General features: G+C 38.7%; 2 long non-coding RNA genes across 4 annotated transcripts in view; both read left to right on the top strand.

The window, feature by feature from the left end:
• The window catches only part of LOC125962645 (uncharacterized), a 601794-nt gene extending 584762 nt beyond the window's left edge, over window positions 1-17032 (top strand). For both annotated transcript variants that reach the window (XR_007474070.1, XR_007474071.1), the window contains exon 2: window positions 7305-17032. This is a non-coding gene — a long non-coding RNA (uncharacterized LOC125962645). The remainder of the gene's footprint in view (window positions 1-7304) is intronic.
• LOC117199436 (uncharacterized) lies at window positions 1675-6183 on the top strand. 2 transcript variants are annotated; one of them, XR_004480671.2, is made up of 2 exons: window positions 1675-4587; window positions 4832-6183. It is a non-coding gene; the product is annotated as an uncharacterized LOC117199436 (long non-coding RNA). The 2 variants fall into 2 exon arrangements; XR_004480674.2 differs by having other exon boundaries at window positions 1675-4563.
• Window positions 17033-27527: the final 10495 nt, after the last annotated feature.

A 27527-nucleotide genomic window follows, 5' to 3' on the forward strand; every position in this document is an offset into this window, starting at 1 on the left:
TCTCCCACCCCTACCGCCACAGACAACCACTTTCATTTCCTGCAGCAGATTATTTAGAAAAATAACTTCACAGTGAGAAATAGGTTGTTTCACTGTACCTGTTTTTGGATGTTACATACATGGAATCATTGCTGTGATTCACTTCTTCCACTTACCATGAAGGTGGGTTTTCTTTTTTTTTACAAATTTATTTATTTATTTTTGGCTGCGTTGGGTCTTCGTTGCTACGTGTGGACTTCTCATTGCGGTGGCTTCTCTTGTTGCGGAGCACGGGCTCTAGGCTCACGGGCTTCAGTAATTGTGGCTCGCAGGCTCAGTAGTTGTGGCTCACGGGCTTAGTTGCTCCGCGGCATGTGGGATCTTCCCGGACCAGGGCTCGATCCCGCATCCCCTGCATTGGCAGGCGGATTCTTAACCACTGAGCCACCAGGGAAGTCCCAGTGGGTTTTCTTTTAATTACTCTTTTTTAAAACCAAAGTATAATTTATATGCAATGAATGCACAGATTTTCAATGTACAGTTCAATACATTTTAACAGATGAATGTACCCACGTAACTGTATACCAAACTATGGAACATTTGCAATACCCCAGAAAGTTCCCTTATACACCTTTGCAATCAGTCCCCATCCATGAAGCAATCACTTTTGTTATTTCTTTCATCGTAGATTAGATCTCCCTGCTCTAGAACTTTCTGTACGGCATTATACATTAGGCACTCTTTTGTGCCTGACTTCTTTTGCTCAAAGTGACATCTTTGAGATTCATGCAGAAATTTATTCCTTTTAACTACCAAGTAATGTTTCATTGTGTGAAAATACTACTGTTTGTTTATCAGTTTACTTGTTGATGCTCAGTTGTTTCCATTTTGGGGCTATTGGGTTATCTTTTTATTATTGATTCATGGGAGTTTTATATATTCTAGATAAGAAGTTCTTTGTCAGAAATCAGTTTTGCAAATCTCTCTCCCAGTCTGTGTTTCATCTTTTCATCTTCTTAATGGTATCATTTGATGAGCAGAAATTTTAAATATTGGTTTTGTCCATCTTATGATTTTTTTTTATGGCTTGTGCTTTTTGTATCCTGTCAAAGAACTCTTTGCCAACCACAAGTTCGTGCAAATATTCTTCTATGTTTTCTTTTAGAAAACATTGATGCTTTCTAGTTTCAGATTTTACATGAAAGATTCCTATCTAAATACAATTTTTGTGTTATGGTGTGAAGTAGAGGTCAAGGTTCTTTCTTTTTTAAAATATGGATGTACAATTGTTCTAGCATCATTTGTTGTAAAAACTTTCCTTTCCCCGTTGGATGTGTGTATGTGTGTGTGTGTGTGTGTATACTTCAGAACTTTATTCTGCTTCACTGACTTGCATATCTATCTTTATACAAGTAACAGTGTCTTAATTATTGTGGGGTTTTTTTGTTTGTTTGTTTTTTGCAGTACGCGGGCCTCTCACTGTTGTGGCTTCTCCCATTGCGGAGCACAGGCTCCGGACGCGCAGGCTCAGCGGCCATGGCTCACGGGCCCAGCCGCTCCACGGCATGTGGGATCTTCCCGGACCGGGGCACGAACCCGTGTCCCCTGCATCGGCAGGTGGACTCTCAACCACTGCGCCACCAGGGAAGCCCAATCATTGTGGTTTTTAAGCACAATTTAAAAGCAGGTAGTGTAAGTCTTCCAAATCTTTTCTTCTTTTTCAGCTTATTTTTACTATTCTTAATCTTTTGTGTTTTCATATACATATAAAATCAGCTTGTTAATTTCTACTACAAGCCTCATGGAATTTTGATTGGGATTGCACTGAATTTGTAGGTCAATTAGGGAAGAACGGATACTTTAGCAATATTAATTTTTCCCATCCCTAAATGTGTTATATGGTTTAAGTTTTTTATTTAATAACTTTTTGCAGTACGTAGTAGTTTTCAGAATACAAGTCCTACCTATCTTTTCTTAAATTTATTTTTGAATATTTTATGTTATTCCTTCAATAGTAAATGAATTGCTTTTAAATTTCATTTTTTAATAATTTGCTGGTATAATTTTGAAATATAATTAAACTTTGTGTATTGACCTTAATTCCTGTGACTTTGCTAAATTCACTTACCAGTTCTAGTAGTTTTCGGGGTAGATTCCTTAGAATGTTTTATATATACAATCATGTCAACTGCAAAAAAGACTGTTCTGCTTCTTTCTTTTAAATTTTTATACCTTTATTTCTTGCTTACATTGTTGTGCTAGATAGGGCTTCCACTATTCTGCTGAATAGACATGGAGACAGTGGGTACCTTGTTCCTGAACTAAGAAGCATTCAATATTTCACCAATAAGTATGCCATTAACTCTTCTTTCTTCATATATTCCCATTATCAGGTTGATGAAATTCCTTTCTTTTCCTAGTGTTTTGAGAGGTTTTTTTTATGAATGGTGTGACATTTTTTGACATTTTCAAAAATGTTTTTGCATCAATTGAGATTTTATTTTCTCTTTGATTCTGTTAATGTAATGAATTAGAACTATTGAGTTCATAACGTAAAACCAACCTTTAATCCTGGCATAAGCTCCATTTATTAATAACATTTATCCTTTTCATATAATGCTGAATTTGATTTGTTAATATTTTCTTGAGGACTTTGTATATTTATTCATGTAGGATATTAGTCTATAATTTTCTTTTCTTGTAATGTCTTTGTCAGGTTGTAATAACAGGGTTATGCTGGCCTCATTAAACTACTTGAAAAGCATTTCCTTCTATTTTCTCAAAGAGTTTGTATAACACTGGTATTAGTTTTGTGCTTAAACCTTTCATAGAATTTGTGAGTAAAGCCCTCTGGGCCGGGGTTTTCTTTGTTGAAAGGTTTTTAATTATGAATTTAATTTTGAAAATGGATATAAAGCTCTTTGAATTTTTCTATTTCTTCCTGTGCTAATTTTGGGAAGATGTGCTTTTCAGGGAATTTGTCCACTTGCTCTAAGTTGTTGAAATTATACGCATAAAGTCATTAATGTTTTTGTCTTCTTGGAGAATTGAATCCCTTTTCATCTTGTAATAAGCCTATCACTGGTAATATTTTTTGTCTGAAGCCTACCTTGATATTAATAAAGCCACTTCAGCTTTCTTTTGAGTAGTGTCTGCATGGAATATCTTCTTTCATTCTTTTAGTTTTAATCTAGTTATCTCTTTATATCTAAAGTGGTATTCTTGTAGGCAGCATATAGTTGGGCCTTGCTTTTTATCTAATCTAACAATCTATCTTTGAATTAGTGTGGCTTACATTTAATGTGATTATTGATATGGTTGAATTAAAATCTACCATCTAACCAGCTCTTTGCTGTTTCTTCCCTTTGTCCTTTGTTTCTTTTTTCCTTTCTTTTTGCTTCCTTTTCGATTAATTGAGCATTTTCATGATTCAATGTGATTTCCACTATTGAATTATCATGCACACCTCTTTTGAAAAAGATTTAGTACTTTTAGGGTTTACCATGTACCTGGTATTTAATTGAAGTCCACTTTCACATAATATCCTGTCATGTCTAGTACAAAGACAATATATCCCCAATTTCTCCCTCTCATTCTTCTTCTATTCTTGCCACATACTGACTCCTACATATGCTGTAAATACACAATACTACTATTTTTGCTTTAGGTAGTTATCTTTCAGAGCAATTAAAAATAATAAAAAGTAAATTTTGAACTTTGCTTACCTTTAGTTATTCCATTTACAGTGCTCTTAATTTTTTTGTGTAGATTCAAGCTTCTGTCTGCTATTATATTCCTTCTGTCTGAGGAACTTTCTTCAATATTACTTATAGCATGGGTCTACTGGCAATGAATTCGCTCAGGTTTGGTTTTTGGTTTTGGTTCAGGAAAGTCTTTATTTCTTGTTCCTTTTTGAAAGACATTTTTGCTGGGTATAGGATTCTGACTTGACAGGTTTTTGTTGTTGTTCAGCTACAGAGACCTCATTCCTTATCTTCTGTCTTGTGTAGTTTCTGGAGAAGTCTACTGTAACTCTTATCTTTAATTTTTATTCCTCTGTATGGTATGTGTCTTTTTTCACTGGCTGCCTTCATAATTTCCTTTGCCTTTGGTTTTCAGCAGCTTGTATATAATATGCCTATGGTGTGGGAGTACTTTTGGTAGGGTAGCACTTATCCTGCTTGGTGTTCTTTGAATGTCTTGGAACTGTTGTTTCATATCTGTCATTCATTTTGGAATATTCTCGTGTATTATTTCTCCTTATTTTTTCTTCCTGGGATGCCAATTACACACAGGTTAGACCTTTTGTTATTATATCGTATCTCTTGGATGCTCTGTTGTGTTTCTCCACCCACTCTCTATCCTTCCCCACTGTTCTGCAATCCATGCCAGAATTGTTATAAATCCAGTTTCCACAGATGTGAGGGTCTGACTGAAGAAACTTCATTGCTGTTCTCCTCTTATTCTCCAAATCCTTGTGGGTTTATCCCTTTAAAAGATTGTTTTCTGCCATTTTAGTGGTCTTGGGAAGGAGTGAAAGGAGATGCACATAGTCAATCTACCATCTTTACCTGGAAGTCAAGTGTGAGTTTCGTTATTTAAATTAAGGTTAGTGGTGGTAAGGAACTAAATTTCCTATTATCTTTGAAATAAATCAATCTATTATATCATATTTTCTAATTTTAAAGAACTTTTACATTCTGCAAAATAAAAGAATCACAAATAATAATAGCTAACATTTATTATACACTTATCATGTGTTAAGTGTTGTAAATGCTGCTACTGTATTAACTAATTTCATTCTCACAACAGCTTTATAATATAGACATCCTTATTCTTTTCATTTTTACAGATGAAGATAAACTGAGGCACAGAAGATTAAGTAATTTTTCCAAAGATTCAGAAATAGAAAATGACAGAACTTGGCTCCTTAACCACTATATGTATTCTGACTACCTCCAACAAATTGGAAGATGGTGGCTTTTAGGTAATACCTTTGTTTTTGGTCTCTGCAATCCTTCGTGCACTACTGTTACCTCTCCAAGAGTCTTAATCTATGAATCAGTAAGAACATATTCAGTGCCTGTTATGCGACCAGAATTGTTTTGTTCACTGCGGAGGTATAAAGAAATACAGCAAAAAAAAAAAAACAAAAAAAAAATACAGCAGGGCTGCTTCCTTCAGGGAGTTTACATCTCTCTAAGAGAAGGCCCCCACTAGTCTGAAAATAAGCTTAATGGTACAAAGTAGTACCATCATTCAGGAAGGTGAAAGCTTGATTTGATCTGGGTGCTCAGAAACCATGAAAAACTCATTAAAAACACTGATGGTTATTCAAGAGTATACTTAGCTTCTGGCTTACCCATGCTGCCTTTCACTTCTCCCTTTACCTCTTGTTTTTGCAGCCTAATTTTAGCTACTGTACTGTTATAAATATTTTTTCCTCAGAGCAAATTAAGAGGATTGTTTATAAGCTCAAAAGATCTTTGTAAAAGTGTAAAGTGGGAAGAGTCTCAAATTCTTGGTCACAGTGATATATAGATATAGATATACCTTTTATTCCAACTATCTTCTTTCTCTGTCAAGATGGATAACTGAGAGTGAACATGTATTAACGTTAGGTGTTCTCTAGTATTTCTGGAATGGCTGTGAGTAAACAAAGGGTTGATAGATGCAATATTATCTTTAGATTGGCTAGCACAGGGACTGACTCCTAATAGATACCTAACAAATGTTTATTGTTTCATGGATGGAATGAATGAAATTAAATCCTAAGGTGAATCTTTTTTAGACAATGAGGAAAATCCTCATGAGTTTGTATTTTAATTTGAAGGAATTTTCCTAATTCAATGCACATCAACATGTCTTAGGGAGAAAGTTGTTGTAGTTGATTCATTATCCTTACCTGGAAGCTCTTCAGGATTAAGGGACGGGATTCACTCATAGCTTATGACCACTCCCTCCCTGGGGCAGTGCCTAGAATTTGTTGGATGGAAAGTTGAATCATTTGACAGTATCTGGTTTGAGGCTGAAGGAAGTCTAAGGGCTCTGTAACCACCTATCCCAACAGTAGGTTCTACACAAAACAGTAACAATAGAAAAAATTTTCAGGAAAAACTTGGTAATGTAGTAGTCAGACCATGTACTTTTTTTTTGGTGTTTTTATTTTTTTAATTTTTTTCAATTATTGGAGATTATATATATATTTTACATCTTTATTGGAGTATAATTGCTTTACAATGTTGTGTTAGTTTCTGCTGTACAACAAATTGAATCAGCTATATGTATACGTATATCCCCATATCCCCTCCCTCTTGAACCTCCCTCCCACCCTCCCTATCCCACCCCTCTAGGTCGTCACAAAGCACCGAGCTGATCTCCCTGTGCTATGCAGCAGCTTCCCACTAGCCATCCATTTTACATTTGGTAGTGTATATATGTCAATGCTACTCTCTCACTTCGTCCCAGCTTCCCCTTCCCCACTGTGTCCTCAAGTCCCTTCTCTATGTCTGCATCTTTACTCCTGCCCTGCCACTAGGTTAATCAGTACCATTTTTTTAGATTCCATATATATGTGTTAGCATACGGTATTTGTTTTTCTCTTTCTGACTTAATTCACTCTGTATGACAGGTCCATCCACCTCACTACAAATAACTCAATTTCGTTCCTTATGGCTGAGTAATATTCCATTGAATGTATGTGCCACATCTTCTTTATCCATTCATCTGTCGATGGACATTTTGGTTGCTTCCATGTCCTGGCTATTGTAAATAGAGCTGCAATGAACATTGTGGTGCATGCATCTTTTTGAATTATGGTTTTCTCAGGCTAAATGCCCAGTAGTGGGATTGCTGGATCATATGGTAGTTCTATTTTTAGTTTTGTAAGGAACCTCCATACTGTTCTCCATAATGGCTGTATCAATTTACATTCTCACCGACAGTGCAGGAGGGTTCCCTTTTCTCCACACCCTCTCCAGCATTTATTGTTTGTAGATTTTTTGATGATGGCCATTCTGACTTGTGTGGGGTGAAACCTCATTGTAGTTTTGATTTACATTTCTCTAATGATTAGTGATGTTGACCATCCTTTCATGTGTTTGTTGGCAATCTGTATATCTTCTTTGGAGAAATGTCTATTTAGGTCTTCTGCCCATTTTTGGATTGGGTTGTTTGTTTTTTTGATATTGAGCTGCATGAGCTGCTTGTATATTTTGGAGATTAATCCTTTATCCATTGCTTCATTTGCAAATATTTTCTCCCATTCTGAGGGTTGTCTTGTTTATGGTTTCCTTTGCTGTGCAAAAGCTTTGAAGTTTCATTAGGTCCCATTTGGTTTTTTTTGTTTTTATTTCTGTTTCTCTAGGAGGTGGGTCAGAAAGCATCTTGCTGTGATTTATGTCATAGAATGTTCTGCCTACGTTTTCCTCTAAGAGTTTTATAGTCAGACCATGTACTTTGAAACCAAGCAGACCTAGAGTCTAGTCCCATCTCTACCACTTAGGAGCTAGCCGTGTGACCTAGGAAGTTGTTTAACCTCTCCAAGTCTCAATTTCCCAATCTTTCAGTTTGGAGCAGTAACAGTATTTCATATGTTTGTTGTGAGGATTGAATACGATACTCCACACTGTGAACAACTACAGGAAGTGCTCAACAAATGGTAGATAAATAGTTATTATTCTACAGAGATTTCAGGGGTTGAGGCTGTGGCCATTTTGATCTGTAAAGAATCTTGACAAAAGTGGGGAAATCTAAAACAGAGATATCTATATGCTTCCTGTGTTCGTCTTTTCTTGCTTCAGGAATTTTGAGTGGTGTTTGTTTGACTATATGAGTGTGTGGAAAGAGGTGCGATAGGACAGGAGCTAGAAATTCTTTCTACTTTTAGAGAAATGCCCTCTACCAAGGATTTATGCTAACAGGACCCCATAGGCCCACCCTGTCAGCTGAGGATGAAAACAGCCAGAGACAATGGAATATGACACAGTAATGCGTTCTCATTTGTCAGGTGTCAGCTTGCTGATATGGTCTAAGGATATGGTGTTCAGTAATTCCTAGAAATTGGTAATAATGATACCATTTACACAGCAGCTCCTCTGGCAGTTTTCAAAGCACTTCCACATACACCATCTGATTTAATTTCCACCACAATGCTATGAGGAACCTGAAATAAATATTATCATTCCCATTTTATAGATGAGTAAATACATTCTGAGAAGCAAAATGACCATGCCCAAGGTCACATAGCTGCTCAGTAATCAACCTCAGACTTGAACCTGAGTTTTCACTCTGGGATCATTATTTTTTTTCCATCAAACAAACAGCTTGTTTGTTCTACCTAATCCATCTCGTATTTTGAATATTAAGTGTGCTTACACCCATGCTAGATCCTTAAGAATTTGTGTTTATAAGATCATTTTGTAATCAGTAGCAGCAGCTAACCTTGTGTGTCTTTTTCGTCCAACAAAGAACAAAGTTGGTCATCCTGATACACAGGTCTTTAATGATGTCAATAAAAGAAACAGCCCACCCTTTGGTTAAAAGACTCTGAGCCTAGGGCTTCCCTGGTGGCGCAGTGGTTGAGAGTCCGCCTGACGATGCGGGGGACACGGGTTCGTGCCCTGGTCCGGGAAGATCCCACGTGCCGCGGAGCGGCTGGGCCCGTGAGCCATGGCCGCTGAGCCTGCGCGTCTGGAGCCTGTGCTCCGTAACGGGAGAGGCCACAACAGTGAGAGGCCCGCGTACCGCAAAAAAAAAAAAAAAAGACTCTGAGCCCTCAAGGACCACTGGTTGTCCAGAGGAAGCCATGGTTATTCTGGTGAAGCACAAGGCCACGGTCGTTTTGATCAGTCACTCAATGGAGGGTCCAAAGCTTAAGCAGAATAAACTCAGGACAGACAGCACTGGAAATCTAGGAGTGTAACCTCACCAGCAGATGAGGTAGTGATGGATGACTCCGGATTATGGAGTCCTTTTCATCGCTCAATTTATATTCTGAGTTGTTACCTAGAATAAATCCTACTGTTTCTAATTAATGCACTCGTTGTCTTTATTTTGAATGGAAAAGGGAAAAAATGTGTTTATACCCCTGCTAGCAGCATACGAAGTATGCCTAAAGTGGAATATCTTTCTCCATCATGAATAACATTAATCTTTGCAGTTCTCCAAAGTAACTAATTGCTGTATAGTTGAATTCCTGTTTGTATGGATGGGTGAGTTTCCAGGTGACAATTTGTTGCAGGAAGAATTCTCTCCAGAACCATTCTTAAGATTATTGTCAAATTCCTTAATCAAGAATGAGAATCCAGGGAATTCCGTGGCAGTCCTGTGGTTAGGAATCCGCACTCTCACTGCCAAGGGCCTGGGTTCAATCCCTGGTCGGGGAACTAAGATCCCACAAGCTGTGCAGCGTGGCCAAAAAAAAGAAAAAAGAAGAAGCCAAACTGGTTAGGCTAAATACACAGACAACCAGTTGGCAACAGGCTGAGCTCATCCTTCCTGGATTCTTAATTGTCAGAGAGAATTGATGGATAAAGCTACAGAGGGCTTGCATCCATTACAAATCTTCGAACGGGAGGGGAGCCGCCACACAACAGTTTTCTTCTATCCTGAGCCTGTCTTGTGTTTTTCCAAGTTCGTGAGTATGAGATGCCTGCACACACCCATGCCCTCTGATGAGATGATGACGGTAATAGTGAACCTGAGGATGCCACACCACTGTGCCATATTCTCAGAAGAACCCAGTTTTGTTCCAACAACAATTTTCAGTGAAAAGAATAATCACATTTTGTATATTCCCTTACAAGGACTTGGAGAGATTACGTCCCTTGTTCAAGGTCACACAATTATTAAATGGCAAAGTAGGAATTTGAGCCTGGGTCTGTCTGCCCCCAACCCCAGGCTTTCCAGCATCAGCCTCATTGTCTCTACTGTGATAATGGCTTCCCTGTGGTAACTGTTAGAGGCTGGAAAATGTGGGCCTGAGAGAACTTTTAAATATGAAATAACTCTTTGCCTACTGAGATTCTTATTTTTAAAAACCCAGAGGAAATTATATTAATATATTTATTTAACATTTATGTACAATATTTACATTTACAAAATGCTTTATAGTATAACAGAATGGGCAGAAGTATTTATTGGGGCATATAATTTGCCTTTCTTTCATATTCATTTATTCCTTTGATTTATATCAAATGTTCTCCACTTGGTCTTCTGAGATCATGTACAATGGTAACAAATTTAAAATAAGATTAATAAAAGATTATTTTATATCACTCCTAGGGAAAACCGAGCAGGGCCATGCCATTCTCTGTTCTTGATAAATGTTATGCAAAAGCGCATAATATCGTCCCCAGCATACTGTCTGTAGCACCAGCTACGCTTGTTCATGGTACTTTGAAACTCTTATTCCTCATTGATTTTGTGGTATTCATTTCTGCCCTTCAGCTGGTCGGGGTGCTCCACATTTTGGATAATAAACTGCTGTGCGTAGCATCTGAAGAGGCTGCACTCTGGCCTTTCTTCATTGATCACCAAGCCAGAAGCCTCTGCAGAGTTTTCTCGCTGATGATTCCCTCTGCCTGGACATCTTTCTTCCACTGATGGTCCCATAACTGCTACCTTCCTTCCCTCGGGCCTGAAATCAAACGGCACCTTCCCCAAGAGGCCTGCGTTGATCTCAGATCCCAAAGAATCACACCCCCATCAGTGTATCCTGGCATGCTCTTTTATTTTCTCTTTAGCACATAAGACTATTAAGAGCCCTAGAATTCCAGCGTTTGGGAAGAATAGATAGAAATATATATATTGATAAGCTAATATTTTGTCACTTTAAGTTGCTATGATCTGCTTTAAAATTAATCTTTTAAGGAATCTCTTTAATGCAAAGTACTCTCAAGGTTTGGAATACACTCCTTGTCTTTTTAGACTCAGATCGTTATTCTGGAGGGCATGCCAATATATGGCTAGGGGCAAATGCCCAGGTTTGGTTACCTTACAGGTTCTAAATCTAAATAACTTGTGTGTATAATCAGTAGATTAAAACTCTACTCTCAGAAAAAATGTTTTTCTCATCCTTGTATATGTGTGTGTGAAAATTTACTTTTTTCTTTAAAGAATTGAAGGTAGAGTGCCTAACTAAACTATGGTTTAGAAGGACAAGTATAGAGGTCTGCCCTGGGAGGGAGGGTTGGGGGACGGGCAGATTAGGTATGCGGTTCTCCACCCCGGCTGTACGTTATTAATAATGATCTATCCTACCAACCGGGACCAATCAAATCAGGATCTTGGAGGGTGCGCCCAGGCACTAGTGTTTTGTGTACTGTGCCAGGCGAGCTGACCAGGGGTGAGAGCCACTGGATCAGCAGGCTGCTGTAGTCCAGTCTTGAGAAAAGGGAGTTACCAGGGCAGTCGTTGTCAGCCCTGCCTTCCCCACGCCTGCCAGTTAGAGGCGCCTGATTCTCATCCAGCTCTGACCGAACCTGGAAAGAACCTAGGATCCCCCTCTCTGCCGGTGGTTTCCGGAACTGGTCTGGCTATCTTCAACAGTGTTCAAAGAGCCTAGCGCTGCCACCACGGCACCCTCTCCTCCGTTCTGGTCCCCTGTTTCGATTTCCCTTTTTTTTCTTCCCCGCCGCACTACGTGGCTTGCGGGGTCTTAGGCCTTAGCTCCCTAGCCAGAGATTATACCCCGGGCCTCGGCAGTGAAAGCTCGCAGTCCTAACCACTGGACCGCCAGGGAATTGCCCTGTTTCAGTTTCCTGATTGGTTTCCAGCTGCCCTCCTGAACCCTCAGCCCAGACCTTTTCCGGCTCCTCTGTGCCTAGCTACTCTTTGCTTAGCTCCTGCTGGCTTCCTTTTCATGGACTCAGGGCCTTATTCCCTCTGTCCAAGCCGCCAGCTGGGGTCTGGCTTCCAACAGATTGAACCACCCAGAATCACAGTGGAGGCTCCCTCCTGACTCATCCCAGCCTGGCAAACTCAGAAGCTGCCAAAGCCCCAGTGGGACAATCTCCTTGAACATGGCCCCTCAACATGGCCTTTGAATTCCTGGAGAAATAAACTCCACGCCCTTAGCAGGGGGCTGTGCAAAGCTATGTGCAAGGGGGCCTGAACACAGGGAGGGGTGAAAAATGGGGGCCAATGAATGCAGTCAGCCAACCACAGATGGGAAGCAAATAAGGGAGATATGGACTGAGCATTTCTGGGGAAGAAGCAAAAATTGTGTGAACATCAGCTCTACAGGGAGTTTAATTTGATCTGAGGTGAAAATAGGTGACAAAATGACAATTGTGATCATGTTGCCATGAAGCATCCGAAAGTTCGGTAACTTGGATGCGAGTCGAGAAAGGTATATGAATTATTTAGACAAGTTAATAATGGCAACTTGAGTGCTGCTCACAAGCGTGAACCAGGGGAGAGAACGGGCTTGGATGGGATCCTGGCAAACACTGGGGGGTCCGCCACGCAAAGCTGCTTCCTCCCAGGAAAGGAACGGGGGAGTCAGGGCTAGAGCGACCGCAGTGTGGTTCTTGGGAGCCTCTGTGGACTTGGTTGTACGACGTACACCCAGTTCATCCCTTTGCTTCTGGCACAGCAGCCTCAACTCTCTGAACTTCCTCTCCTCCAGGCACCTGGGTGGATTATACCTCCCTGCCCCTTTGAAATACGAGAGGAGGTGTCATACGTCACTTCCTTGTAGAAGCCATGAAGAGCCACCACTGTATTTTTTTGGTGTTCTCTTCTCCTGTGACAATGAATTGTCAACCTTGCATTGAGATGGTGGCATCAAAAAACAGTAGTCTTGGGTCCCTGGGTGACTAAATTAAGCACAGCCACCTGCTGACTCACAGTGGACAAATAGCATGAAAGAGACATAAACCTTTACTGTGTTAAGCCACGGAGCATCAGAGGTTGTTGTTACTGCAGCAGAGCCTAGCCTATCCTGACTACTGGAAGGACTTTCCCCATGAACGTGCCCCTGTTAACTCTCTAGAACTTTTGCTTACCCTCCAGCCTGGTAGAGTAGAAGGAACCAGTTTTTATCACTGAGAGGGGGAAAAACTTTCTGGCATTACCCTTCTGTGCTCCTCTAAGGTGGATGGACTAATGGAGAATGGAGGAGAACTAATGTTTGTTGATTTCCTGCTCTGCACCAGGCACCATGCTGGTGCTGTGCATGCAGCCAGTCTTTAGAACAGTATGGTTAAAGGATTTTGATTTTTATGTTATTGATAAGGAAGAAGAGCTCAAAAGAGGTTAACTTGCTTGTCTGTAAATCTAGCTAGGAGATGACAGAGCCAGGAGAAGAACTGAAGTCCATCTGACTACAAAACCTATGTTCTTTTCTTGTAAAATAAATATACAAGTAATGAGCTTTTAACCCCTCATAGCCTGTTAGTGTTTTTCTCCAGACCATAATCTCTTTGGAATAATCTTTAGTTAGATCAAGCTATTATTCCAAGCTATTATTCTTAGAATTATTTTCTTCTTTTATTTCACTCAGATTTGTTTTTACTGATCTTTGACACCTGAGGTGCTACAAATCTGCATGTTTGTTTAAACTCCAACCAAACGCATTCATGTTTAATTTGGAATATCATCACCAGGATGTCTGGAAATTCTTCTACCGCGGCTACGGGTTTTTTAAAAATGTGAGTTTTGCCCTTTCTGGCAAGGATCTTGGAGGAGGGAAATAGAATGAGATGAGATGTGGAGGGAGAAGGTTTATTTGTAAAGAGGAGAGCATGAAGGCTGTACGCAGTTACCAGAGGCCCTTTAGTACATGGGCTCTTTTCAGCTATCTCTCCGTGACGCTTAGAAATGTGTGATCCATCTACTCCAGGAGATCCCTGGTGACTCCCGCTGGGCCTCACCAAAATAAGATGAAATCTCGATGCAAACCCACGACTCACCCTCTGATTCCCTTGGCTTTCAGAGCGCAGCCAAGCCGCCCCATTCAGAGTTCGGCAGAGGGCATGCCTTGGCCTGTGTTCTCCAACTCATGACATGACTTCAGGATGGAGGGCCAGGATTTTTCTCAAGTGTAACAATATTAATTATCAAGTCACTTTAACACACGTGTGATATATGTGTGCATTTATTTCACAGGAATAGTAAAAAGATTAAATACTTAATGAATCCATTTTTCATATCAAGGATATATTTGCCCTGTGCCTAACTATATCTCTCCCTTCTGTTTCTCATGAGAAATATAGCTATCTTTATTATGTAATCAGTAATATATCATTCCTTCTAAGCAGGATCTAATTTTAGCAACAAGATGAATGGCCCAGGAATGTATTCCACTGCCCTCTGCAGAAAGGAATATATATCAGACCTGCTCAGGTGTGTGTCACTTCTTTATATTGGGAGCTTTCAAGCTCCCCAAGTGGCAGCCTGGGTTTTTCTGGCTGACAGCCCCAAGTTCTCTGTTATGGCTGCACAGACAGCATTAGGAAACGGCCATGTGTGAACAATAACCAGGCTTGCTCGCTCCAGCCAATGAGGGATGTGGCTCTCCTGGGCCTAGGATTATTGCACCAGCTAGAAAATGAACAGTTGGGGCTTTAATTTATTTATGTGCAGGATCTGTTTGTATAGGACCATCCTCAACTTCCTACCCACCACCTCCCATTTTTTCCCCTGATGCCTTTAAGCAGTGAAATTTCTTTAAAATGCAGGAATAATTCCAGTTTGACTAGCAGCATGAGGAATTAGTTTTTCTTGAGCTTTCAAGGAGAAAATGATCATTTTCTTTCATGCTGCCTGTGAGTTTTATAGCTTCTTCTGCCCATTCATAGCACCTTGTATCTTGATAACATTTTAATTTTGAAGGTATTTTGAATTCATTTTTGAATTGATCTGTAGGAGAATCAAAGCAATACCTTATCTACATTTCAGATGTGAAAACTGAGGCTCAGAGAGGGTTAGTGATTTGTTCAGGTTTGGGGACATGGCCAACTAAAAAGGAAAACTCCATATCACACGGTTGCCTATGCTTAATTTTTAATGATCTCTATATAAGATGGAAGATAAAAGTTAGAGGTGTTTGCTTTTGCAACAGTTGTATATGTGAAAATCTGAAATTCTTTGTGCAACTTCTGTATTTGCTGATTCTAAGATGTACTTTTCTCTCATACTTGTGTCCCCAAAACTGGGATACAGCTGATAATCAATGGAGAATCTTAATCTAATTGGTACTATTTTTCCTTTCTTAGTGGTTGCAGCAGATTGACACTTAAAGTACCCCAAATCTTCACCCATCTCTGTCTCCACGTCCTTCGCAAAGATGTCACTTTGCAACTCTCCCATCAATCAAATCTATTTCCCTAAGCCTGGAAAATGGGTGGGTCTTATCTTTATTTGTTCTTGTAGAGGGCACGTTGGTGCCCACCCATTCCCCTTGGCCCTTACTGCCTCCGCCTGCCTGACTTCCACAGGCACATGCATTCTTTGCTTGAGGCTGTCTTTGCCTACTGTGATGGCTTAAAATATGTTCACAGTCTTTGACATGCCTCCCTCCTCTCCTCTTGAACGTGGGCCATGTTTCATGACTTGTCTCACTCCTCTCAAATGGAAGCTTGGAGAGATAGTGTGACTTTCAAGAGGAGGTTATAAAAGCACTGTGGCTTCACCCTCTCGGATCACTCACTTTGCGGTAAGCCCTATACCTTGTCCTGAGGACATACAAGGGGTCAAAGGAATTGAGACCTCCGGCTAAAAGCCAGCCCTGACTGGCCAGCCATGTGAGTGGATCATGTTAGAAACAGATCCTCCAGCCACAGTCCAGCCTTTAGATAATGAAAGTCTTTCCGATTTCTTAACTGCAGCCTCATGAGGAAACAGAAGCCAGAACCCACCAGCTAAGCTATTCCAAAATCTCTGACCCTCACAAATAATATGAGGTAATAAATATTTATGGTTGTATTAAGCCACTAAGTGTTGGGATAATTCATTGCACATCAGTATATAACTAAATATATAAACTTATCCATGTGGCAAGCTGGAAAGTTTGGTGGATTACATTTTGGAAGCATCCCTCAACCAATGACATGCAGTAGTTTGTATAAATACCACAGCTTCCTCATGCCTTGTAGATCACTGAACTCTCAGAGTTTCCCCAGGGGAAACTCCATTTGCCTGGGATAGTAACTGGATTGATAACACCCTTTATTGACTACTTTCCCTCCCCTAACTTCTTCATGTCCCTACTGGTGTTTCCTTCACCTCCCATATTAATGACTTGTTCTTAAATCCTTGTCTCAATACCTCCTTTTTTGGGGGAGGAAGGATGCAAACTAGATCAATTCCACATAACCAGTTGCCAGATCCTGTGTATTTTTAATTTGAAATTATATTTCCATGGTTGCAGTTCAATAGCGCCAACCTGACCTAATGCAAAAAAAAAAAAAAAAGCTAAAAGGAACCCTCCCACTTCACACATATATGAATGTTGGTGAAAATATACCCCCTCCTCAATTTTTAATACAATTTAAAACTCAAAACTAGGGGAAAAAAATCCTCAAGTGCCAAGCACAAAGAGAATACTCAAAGTTACAGTGATAAGAGGGAGGTGAAATAAAAATGCTCACATGTGAATCAGGAGGAGAGAGAGACCTTAGCAGCTGAAGCTTTGAAGCTCTGTGAGCAGGATTATGTAGGTCTGAGCTCCGTGAGACCATAATCAGGAACCAGGCTACCTGCCTAAAGCCAGGGGTCCTGAAGAGATTATCTAGTATCCTCTGAATCTGGAACTAGAGAAAACTTCTGCTAGCCTAGGGGAATTGCAGGAAAGCGTCTAATTTTCTTGGGGCTGTGAAAGTAATAGGAATCACCAAAAAAAAGGGAAATTTGTTCCACAAGTTGTATGAGGCCTGAATTCTGATTACTCATGTACTATGGGAACCCCAAACTAAGAAATTATCCTAAAATCTTGTCCAGAATTGGTAAGTGTAAAAATGCTCCAAAAGGATGTTTTAGGGCACATGAAAATTCTGTGGCCTCCCCTTTCAATCTCATCTCTTTAAGGAAGAGTTTATGGAAAGAGAAATGAAAAAAAAGAATCATAGAAGAAAGCCAACCACAATGCAGTGGAGCCAGCAGATGAACAAATGGGAGAACTTGTACTTCAAGAACTGGAAATAATAGAACAACAATCTAAAAAAGACTTTAAAATAAGTAAAAACAAAAAACATTTCAAGACATGGAGAAAGGAATAGTAGTCACAAACCAAGAATAAAACTACTTGAAAAAGGGCAGATTTTGGGAAAAAATTCTAAAAATGAAAAATATAGTAATTGAAATAAAAAACTTAATAGACCAGTTGGACTGTAAGGTAGAGATGGCTGATGAGAGGTTAAGTGAATTGGAAGACACACTGCAAGAAATCACCCAGAATATAACACACAAAGAGATGAAAAATATGAAAGTTGATCAAATGAGCAGGTCCTACCTATGTCTATTAAGAGTTCCAAATAGAAAAAAAAGGGAGTTAGAAGCAAATAGATAGTAGTCAGTAATTTCCATTATCTAAGACATGAGTCTTTAAAGAAGCACACCTGGCCTCATGCAGTATAATTAAAAACAAACCTACTTTTAAACACTAGTTCAACTGCAAAGTATCAACCTTAAAAACTACCAGAGAGAAACACAAATTTACCTACAAATGAATGACATTTAGAGTGAGGGCATACTTCTCAAAGCAAAAATAGCTGGCAGAACATGGCTGTTGTGTTATAAATGTAGTTACAAATGCACAGGAATAATTCATTTAAATTGCTGAGAGAAAAACTGTCTTTCCAGAATGAAAGTAAAATAAAGTCAATTTCAGACACAAATGACTATTTTGACCAGTAGTACTTTGGCATGTTGTACATGAAGATTTACTTCGGCAAGAAAGAATATTACCTTGAAAAGAAAAAGTGGGATGCAAGAAGTATTTTTAAAATGGATAAATATGTTGGTAAATATAAACAAACGCTTGATAATACAAATTAAAATGCCTATGTGTTTAAAAATAAGGGAAAAATAAATTTGTAAGTATAAAACCATGGAACATGGGAGAGCAGATGAGAGTTAAAACATGTTATTTAGAAGGAGGTAAGTGATGTTGATTAATTCTAGACTTCAGTTTAGGTGTGAACATGAATATAAGGGTAGCCATAACAGAACAGAAATGGAATGCATAATTTGCATACAAGTAGAAGAAAAATATGAACTGGAATACTGTCCACCAAATCATGATAGTAGTTTCCTCTTGGGAGAGAGAAGAGGCGATGGCCACCAGGAGGGGCTGGGGCAGGGGGTAAAGGAAATGTCAACTTTATCTGAAATGGTCTACATTTTTAAAACATTTAGAAACAAGCCTTTTTGTCCCCTTTGCCTCTGGGATATGTTCAGGATTTTCCCTGATATTCAAGGTCCCTCATAACCTGCCTCTATTTTTCAGCCAGCTTAGCTCCCTCTCCACCTCTCAACACATATTTTCTATTTCCATCAGGCCAGTCTCCCCATTTTTTTTATAATCCTTGGCTTATTTTAGGATTCATATCTCTTTTGTCCAAATCCTGCCTGTCCTTAAACACCCTTCTTCCTATCACCCAATATTGACAACAGCAAATAGGACTGTCTGTAGCACATAATACATAATTACATTCTGTTTAGCTCTCTCTTATTTGTACATAACTATCTTACATTTATGTTTTCTATTTCCTTTTAATTGCTTTCTTTTATTCAGTATTTAACGTAAAAGATTATAGAATCTCAGAGGTCAAGAACTGTGGTGTTTATGATACCCTGCCCTGAAATCCCTCATGGCGTGTTCTACAGCTAAACACGTTGTAAAGAATGTATTTGTTAAATTGAAAGCAGTCCCTCTGATGGAAAGGCAATAAGAAAAGAAAATGAACAAGCAAGTTTTGATCATTCTTTGGTGGATAAATTGCACTGACTAAACAATAATAAAAGTCACTTATTTCAAAGTTATTGATTAATCTCAGTGATCTGGAATATATTTGAGATTCAGAAAAAGTTGGTTAAAAACATGTGCTTTGGTGTCAGACAGATCAGTTTAACCATGCGATTACTATCTTTATGACTATGAATAGGCAACTTAACTAGTTTGAGTCTTAATTTCTTCATGGGTAGAAAGGGAAAATAGTTCTTGCCTGGAAATCACCTAGCTCAGCACGTGGAATGTAGTAAAAGCACTCAGTAAACGTGACCTGGGATTATTATTACCTAAAATATGTAAACCCAAAGCCATGCCTGAGATAACTCAGTTCTCTCCCATCCCGCTGCCAGCCACAATAGAAATGCATTTGTCTGTTAAGTGTGGCCATGCTATTTATGTTTGCCAATAAAATGTAATCATAAAGACATATTTCGTTTCCTACAGAATTTGTAAGACCTACTGAACAATTCATCACTTCACCTTCCCCTATATGGGGAAGCACATGTTGAGATGGAGCCTCTGCCAGCCTGGGTCCCTGAATGACCATGTTGAGGAGAGCTCTGCTGCAACCTAAGGGGACACATAAAATGAATGAGAAACAAGCTTTTGATGTGTTAAACTCCCTGAGATTTTGGAGTTTTTTTGTTCCTGCAGCAAAACCTAGCCCATCCTGATTAATATAATGCATTAAAAGTTGTAGTTTCCCACCATCCCCCCCCAAAAAAAAAAACTACCTAAAGCCATACTTTAGAATTCATTTGCTCTTATTTAAAACACTTCTTTCCAACTTGTTTATGTGGTTTCCCATCTCTCAGGATGTTTAGAGCAAAATATTAGAGGCGATGTCACCAGAGGTAGGCACTCACCCCAACGAGAAGGGAAAACTGTGATAAGAAGGTAAGGAACTCAAAAAGCATTATGATCTGGGGCCATTTTGGATAGGTGGAATTAATGATGCTTACTAAAAAGCCTTTGAAGCCATCTCTGTATCGCAGCAACACTTTTTCAGTTTATTACAGTTTCATTACATTTTTATTTTGCTTATTCGTTTTCTTTATTTTATCGTACATTTAGTTTTTACTACACTTTTTTTTTTTTTAATGCTTACTATCTCCCAAGCATCATGCTGAACACTTTGAATGTGTAGCAGGTCACTTAACACTCTCAGCCTCTCTCAGAAGCGGCAGGTTTTTTCCCATCTCTGTGGCAGCACTCAGAGATTTGTAAGTGCCCGAGGTTTCTTGGTCACTATGGCAGCATCAGTTTCACGTGAACCCAGCCTGTCTGATTTCAGAGTCCTTTCACCATCATGCCTCTCAGGCATTAGCATAACACCGTAGGATGACCCTCAACAAAGGCTAAATTATGTTTCAGGAAAGTCTGTTTTAAAAGGCTGGGAGACATGTGTAACATTTTGGACATTTTTCTATAAAAAAAAAAAGAGATTCAACTTTAACAAGAGCTGGTGCTTCAAAGGCTAGAAAGCTTGGGTTATCAGGAAACGCACATGTGGGAAGCAGCTCTCTCTCTAACAGTGTGAGATAAATGAGACAGTCTTGAATTTCAATGATCTTATAAATGCAACAGGAATGATAAATATAAATCTATTAAAGCGCCTTCATTTAGAACAAGGAATCTGTATTCTTTGCCCATAGAACTTTTTTTCTTTACTGCAACTTTCAAACAGAAAAAGTTGCTGGCCACGGATGAGTCACTTCCTTGGTTCTTTACAATGTGAAGAGAAAGGACCCGTGGTTGGGAGTGGGGAAGTTGGGGAGAAGGTGAATTTCTCTGCTGCTGTCCAAATGGTTGCCAGAGAGGCCCCAGTTTGCCATTTCATCTCTGTAGTTGTTTCCTTATGCGAAGGATGGCGGCTGACACCCAGGGGTCTTCGCCATAAATGAAAAGAGCAGAGGACAACCAAACTAGAAGCCCAGAGAAGTTTCCTGCATTGAGAGACATTTGGCAGACAGCGTTTCTTATAGGATAACAGCATCTCACTCCTCACTGCCAGAAGGACATCTCTGGGGCTCAACTAACCTGCTCTGGAAACCTACATTGTCCCTACTTACCACAAACAAGGTTTCACTCTCAGTGGAAATTTGATTTTTGTTTGTATTTTTGTATGACCGTTCAACAGGTAAGCAACATATTTGTCGTAGAACCGTAGCACTATTGTTTAAACATCACAGTGACAATTTCAGTTCTCTGGAGGAGCTATTAAGCACGTAGGGTCCCTTCCCTGATCTGTGTTTTTGTCCCCCGTTACTGGGGGTGCAGCGTATTCACATACCTTCAGAGGGGTTCAGAGATGCCAGAAGGGGGGTGATTGCAAATGCTTACTATCAGGCTACTTCTGACAATTCCTAATGTAATCCATACACTACACATACATTCTAGTTATACAATTTATGAGGTATAACAAGGGGAGAGAAGTGAAGCTGGGATATAATTGTGACTGATGTGAAACAGACATGTAGAATGAATGGCCTTACAACATTTTCTTTGAAGTTTGTTAAAAGCAGTAAAGTGATATTCACTATAAGTGAAACCTGCTGTTATAGATATCCACTGGCTTGGGGAACATTTTCTTTTGACTTTATTTCTTGAATTTTAATTTGCCACTTGAAGTTTTCGAAATTTTTTTTCTTTTGACGTGCAATGGAAGAGAAAGGGAATAAAAATTGTGGAGCACCTACTACGTGCTTATCCCATAGCAGGCACTTGACATCAGGGCTGACTCACAAGCCACAGTAGGGCACAGTGCCTAGGGGCCACAGGAATGTTTTGGTTTCTTTTAAAGTCAGAAGAAAACAATGATATAATAATAATCCATTATCAATTCATATAATAAAGTTAAAATTTATTATAATAATAATGAATATAACAATGAATCGCACCTGGATTATATTTGTCTTTTAATCCTTTCTTTATGGAAGAAGGGGCCCCCAAAGGCAATGTGGCAAGGGCCCAGGGATTCCATAATGTGGTGGCCCTGCTTGATAGAAATTATCACGTTTAATTCTCCTGAGTAAATCTGAAAGACTGGAAAGTGACATTTCAGAGACTTAAGAAGTTTTCCTAAGGTCCTAAAGCTAGCAAGTGGTAGAGGCAGGTCTTAAGACTATTGTCTAATTCTTTCCACTGAAGAAGAGCTTAATGTATAGGTAATTCTACATTGGAACACCTGGCATTAGGAACGAAAAATGTCACATATATTTGGTACCAAAGAAATGAATGGAAAATCAGTTCTGAGGTTGGCATGTATTTTTCCATACAATATAGGAAGATGTCTAAAAATATATGTAACCCAGATGTCCCCAAGTTTACCAGCTTCAAGGCCAATACTTCTTTTCAATGCTCAAATTATAGTTTACACACCCACAGGGAAGTCCGGCCTTTGTCCTATCACTATTATCTTCCCATCTTTCTCTTGGGACCTGTGAAGACCACTTATGTGTTCCTCTAACCAGTCCTGGTTAATACTCAACGTCTCAGCAGACTGCTTCTCACCGCATTTGGGGCGTCATTTTTGGGGCAGGTGGTCACAGCTCTCTCTTCACACGTTGGTGCGTGCCCCTCTCTTTATTCCCCAGAGCACAGCTAAGAGAGAGCTGGGACTTCCAACCAGTTTTTACTGAAGTCTTGGGGGCATTGGTAATACAACATGAAGGGGAATGCTCGACGAATACCTAGGTCGACCAAGCATCCTAATTTGCCCAGAACTAAAGGAGTTCTTGGGAAATTTTAGTTTGAAAACTGTGTCAGTCCTGGGCAAACCTGGACAAGTTGTTCACCCTACAGATGTCTCATCTTGAACCCACAGCCCTGACTTACCTCACTTAGGGCTTCATCTTGGCTCTTGGTCTATCTCCACTTGGCTAAGCTGGTTCTTCCCATCCCTGTCACCTCCAAGAATGCTCTTTCCTTAGATCCCAGACCCAACTTTTCTTGGCCTCAGATAGAGGAAGACCTCTTTCCTCTAGTTTAAGACCAGCCTCCTTCCCTGCCCAGCCTCATTACTAACAGGAAGACCTCTTACCTTGCTGGGAAAGACCTGTGCTCCTCCATTAGCATGTCATTAAATCCTCATGGCCTGGACAAGACAAACCCAGAAGTCCACAAGACTGTTCCCAGACTCAAAAGTCATTTGGTCTTAAATGACATCATGTATGGGACCCCAAGAGTCTAATATGGGTTGTTCTGTATCAAACCCATGCAGTTTCTTGTCACAATCTCTTGGCCTGATAGAGGAATGGGAAGTTGGGTCATCCCCATAATTTGGAATCTCTTGTGAGAAATGTTTAGTTTAGAACACAGACACATCTCTGGCACATCATGAGAAAAGAGGTTTATAACCCCTAAGCAGCACAGTTCTGTTCAAACACACCACAGATGTTACCAAGAAGAGCACTCAGCCCCTTGAGGTGAAGTGTCTGAATTTTGGTTACTCTGTGAATTCAGGACTTTAGACAAGAACAATGGGTAGGTATATGTCCTATATACACTGTTGACTAAAACACCTTTAAATTGGACCTCCCTGAAAAAAAGGAAAGTTCTTTTCCAACACCAATTCCAAATCCTACCCTAGAGTTCAGCAACATTTGTGACTCTCAATGATGGGTTTCCAACTTTGAAAATTTAAAACTTAGGTCTACGAAGAACCCCATTACAGGTAAGATCAGAGAGTACGTAGAGATTACAAAATTTGTAACAATGCAATTAAGTGTCACATGAGTTGACAATATTTATCACAAAGCTAAGAGGCCATCTTGGGCAAACTGACCAAAAATTTAATATTTCTGAGAAGGGAAGAAAAAATGAAATGAGACAAAGGTAAGAAAGCTGATTTCAGAAGACTTTACACTGAGGTGGTAAGACTGTAGGAGGGCTTTCACCAGACTCTGTAGCATTAACTTTACCATACTTACATTAAAAAAAATCATCATTGTACCTTTTTCTATACCCTGTCATTATTACATCACCTGTTTCAGTTTTTTGACCAATGATTATATGTGTGTATGTTAAACTTGAAATTAAAAACCAAATCATCTGTTTTAATAATTTTGCTGTCACTCTACCCACTAAATATCACTTTTTTTTTTCTCTGTATATAATCTCAAGAAATACAGGATAAAATAGGTGTTTAACTAAAATTCCAAGTAGACCTAAGAAGTTTGTTGTGCTGAGGCCTGGATAGACTTAGGAACACATGAATCCAGGGGTTAGGGAAGAGGAGGGTCAAAAAGAAAAATAGTACAGATAGTTTTTGCCTTGGTGATAAGTCAGAACTTCATATGCTGCAAAAGTGAGGTATCAGAGCAAATGTGGATTGCCACAGCAATCAGACAAGAAATCAAAGGAATCCAAATTGGATAGAAGGCTGTAAAATTACCACCATTGGCAGATGACATGATACTATACATAGTTGACCCTTGAACAACACAAGGGCCAGGGGAGCCGACCCCCTGCATGGTTGAAAATCTGTGTATGACTTTTGACTCTCCAAAAACTTAACTATCAATAGCCTACTTATGACTGGAAGCGTTACTAATAACACAGTCAATTAACACATATTTTGTATGTTATATGTACTATATACTGTATTCTTACAATTAAGTGAGCCAGAGAAAAGAAAATGTTATTAAGAAAATTAACGAAGAGAAAATACATTTACAGTATTGTACTATATTTTTCAATACTGTTAAGTTTATGTCATCCATTTACAAGATGAATTGTCTATCTGTCAGCACCTACATCAATATTGGCTTATATGATACAAAGCACAGTAGATATTATACATATTACTAATAGCAGACAGCAAAAATGAAAAGATAATGTGAAAAAGAAATCCATATTGCTTTACAAGTATAACGATTCATGCATTGATAACAAAGAAGCAGCAATATGATTGCTTTATGTTAGCCTAGTGTAACTGATACAATTGCTTCATGGTAGCCTAGCCTATAGGCTAATGAATGAATTATTATAAATTTTCTTTATGACACACAATATTACAGTCATATTCATAATACAGTATTGGAAACATTGTTACATTATTTAGAAAACCACTTACCTCTGATGAGAGGCTGATATGCAGTTTCTCCAATTATGAGAGAGAGAGAAGCACACTGTACAGTAAGGTAATCCTTTGAAAACGAAGATATAAAACAGTAAGAAAACTAGCACATTATTAATTCTATATGGAATGTCACTCACCTATGCCTGTGTAAGAATACGCTATCCACTTCAATACAACTCTTGCACGTATATTTTTGTACATTTATTGAAAAAATATACATATCAGTGGATTTGTGCAGCTCAAACTCATATTGTTCAAAGGTCACCTATATGGAAAATCCTAAAGACACCACCAAAAAACTATTAGAACTAATAAATAAACTCAGTAAATGTTCAGGATACAAAATTAATATACAGAAATCTGTTGCATTTCCATATACTAAGAAAAAACTATCAGAAAGAGAAATTAAGAAAACATTCACAGTTGCATCAAAGAGAATAAAATACTTAGGAATAAATCTAACCAAGGAGGTAACTCAGAAGTTATGACATTGATGAAAGAAATTGAAGACAATATAAGCAATTGGAAAGATATTATGTGCTTATGGACTGAAAGAATTAATGTTGTTAAAATGACCATACTACCCAAGGCAATGTACAGATTCAATGCAACCCCTATCAAAATACCAATGGAATTTTTCACAGAACTAGAATAAATAATTCTAAAATTTGTATGGAAACAGAAAAGACCCTGAATAGCCAAAACAATCTTGAGAAAGAAGAACAAAGAACAAAGCTGGAGGCATCACACTTCCTTATTCCTTATGCTACAAAGGTACAGTAATCAAAACAGTATGGTACTGGCACAAAATCAGACATATAGATCAATGAAACAGAATAGAGAACCCAGAAATGAACCCACATTTATATGGCTGATTAATTTACAACAAAGGAGGCAAGAATATACAATGGAGAAAAGACAGCCTCTTCAATTGGGAAACCTGGCCAGCTACATGCAAAAAAAATCAAACTGGTCTACCTTATCACACCATATACCAAAAAACCAAAAACCAAAAACAAAAACACCTCAAAATGCTTAAAGACTTTAATATAAGACCTGAAACCATAAAACTCCTAGAAGAAAACATAGACAGTACACTCTTAGAATCAATCTTAGCAATACATATATATTTTTTGCCTATGTCTTCTCAGGCAAGGGAAGCAAAAGCAAAAATAAGCAAATGGGGCTATATCAAACTAAAAAGCATTGCACAGTGAAGGAAACTATCAACAAAACAAAAAGGCAGCCTACCAAATGAGAGTAGATATTTGCAAACAATATATCTAATAAGGGGTTAATATCCAAAATATACAAAGCATTCATACAACTCAACATAAAAAAAAAAAAAAAACTGGATTACAAATAGGAAAGAGCACCTGAATAGACATTTTTTCCAAAGAAGGCATACAGATGGCCAACAGGTACATGAAATGGTGCTCAGCATCACTAATCATCAGGGAAAGGCAAATCAAAACCACGAGATACCACCTCAAACCTTTCAGAGTGGTTATTATCAAAAAGACAACAAATAACACGTGTTGGAGAGAACGTGGGAAAAAGGGACTCACTGCACACTGTTGTTTGGACTGTTCATTGGTGCAGCAGCTTTGGAAAACATTATGGAGGTGCCTCAAAAAGTTAAAAATAGAGCTGCCATATGATCCAGCAGTTTCAGTTCTGGGTGTTTACCCGAAGAAAACAAAAACATTAATTCAAAAAGATATATGCACTCCAGTGTTCATTGCAACATTATAGCCGAGATACAAAAGCAACTTAATTGTCTGTCAGTAGATGAATGAATAAAGAAGATGTGGTATATATGTTTATCATTCATAAAAAATGAAATCTTGTCATTTGCAACAACATGGATGGATCTAGAGGGTATTATGCTAAGTGAAGTAAGTCAGATAGAGAGAGACAAATACCGCGTGATCTCACTCACATATGGCATTCTAAAAAACAAAATCAAGGAACAAAACAAAATGAAAACAGACTCATAGATACAGAAAACAAATGGGTGGTTGCCATAAGGGAGGGAGGGTAGGAGGAGTGAATGAAATAGATAAAGAGGATTAAGAGGTGTAAAATTCCATTTATGTAATAAACAAGCCACAGGGATGTAGTATACATTTTTAGAAATATGGTCAATAATATTGTGGTAACTTTCTATGGGACTGATCATGATCATTTCATAATGTAAGCAAATGTCAAATCATTACATAGTATACCTGAATCTAACAAAACATTGTACATCAACTATATTTAATTTAGAAAAATCAATATAGTATGTTATTAGTGTAAGAATAGTCTGGTCAATGAGACACAATAGAGATTCCAGAAATAAACCTGTATTAACACAATAAATTGATTTTTGACAATGGCATTGAAAGAATTCAATAAAGAAAAACCTTCAACAAGTGATGCTGGAGGAACTGAATACCCAGATGGAAAAAAAATGAACCTTGACCCTTACTTCAGTCTGTATAAAAAAGTTCATTTGGGATGGGTAAT

Source organism: Orcinus orca, chromosome 20, assembly GCF_937001465.1.
Source record: "Orcinus orca chromosome 20, mOrcOrc1.1, whole genome shotgun sequence".
NCBI lineage: Eukaryota > Metazoa > Chordata > Mammalia > Artiodactyla > Delphinidae > Orcinus > Orcinus orca.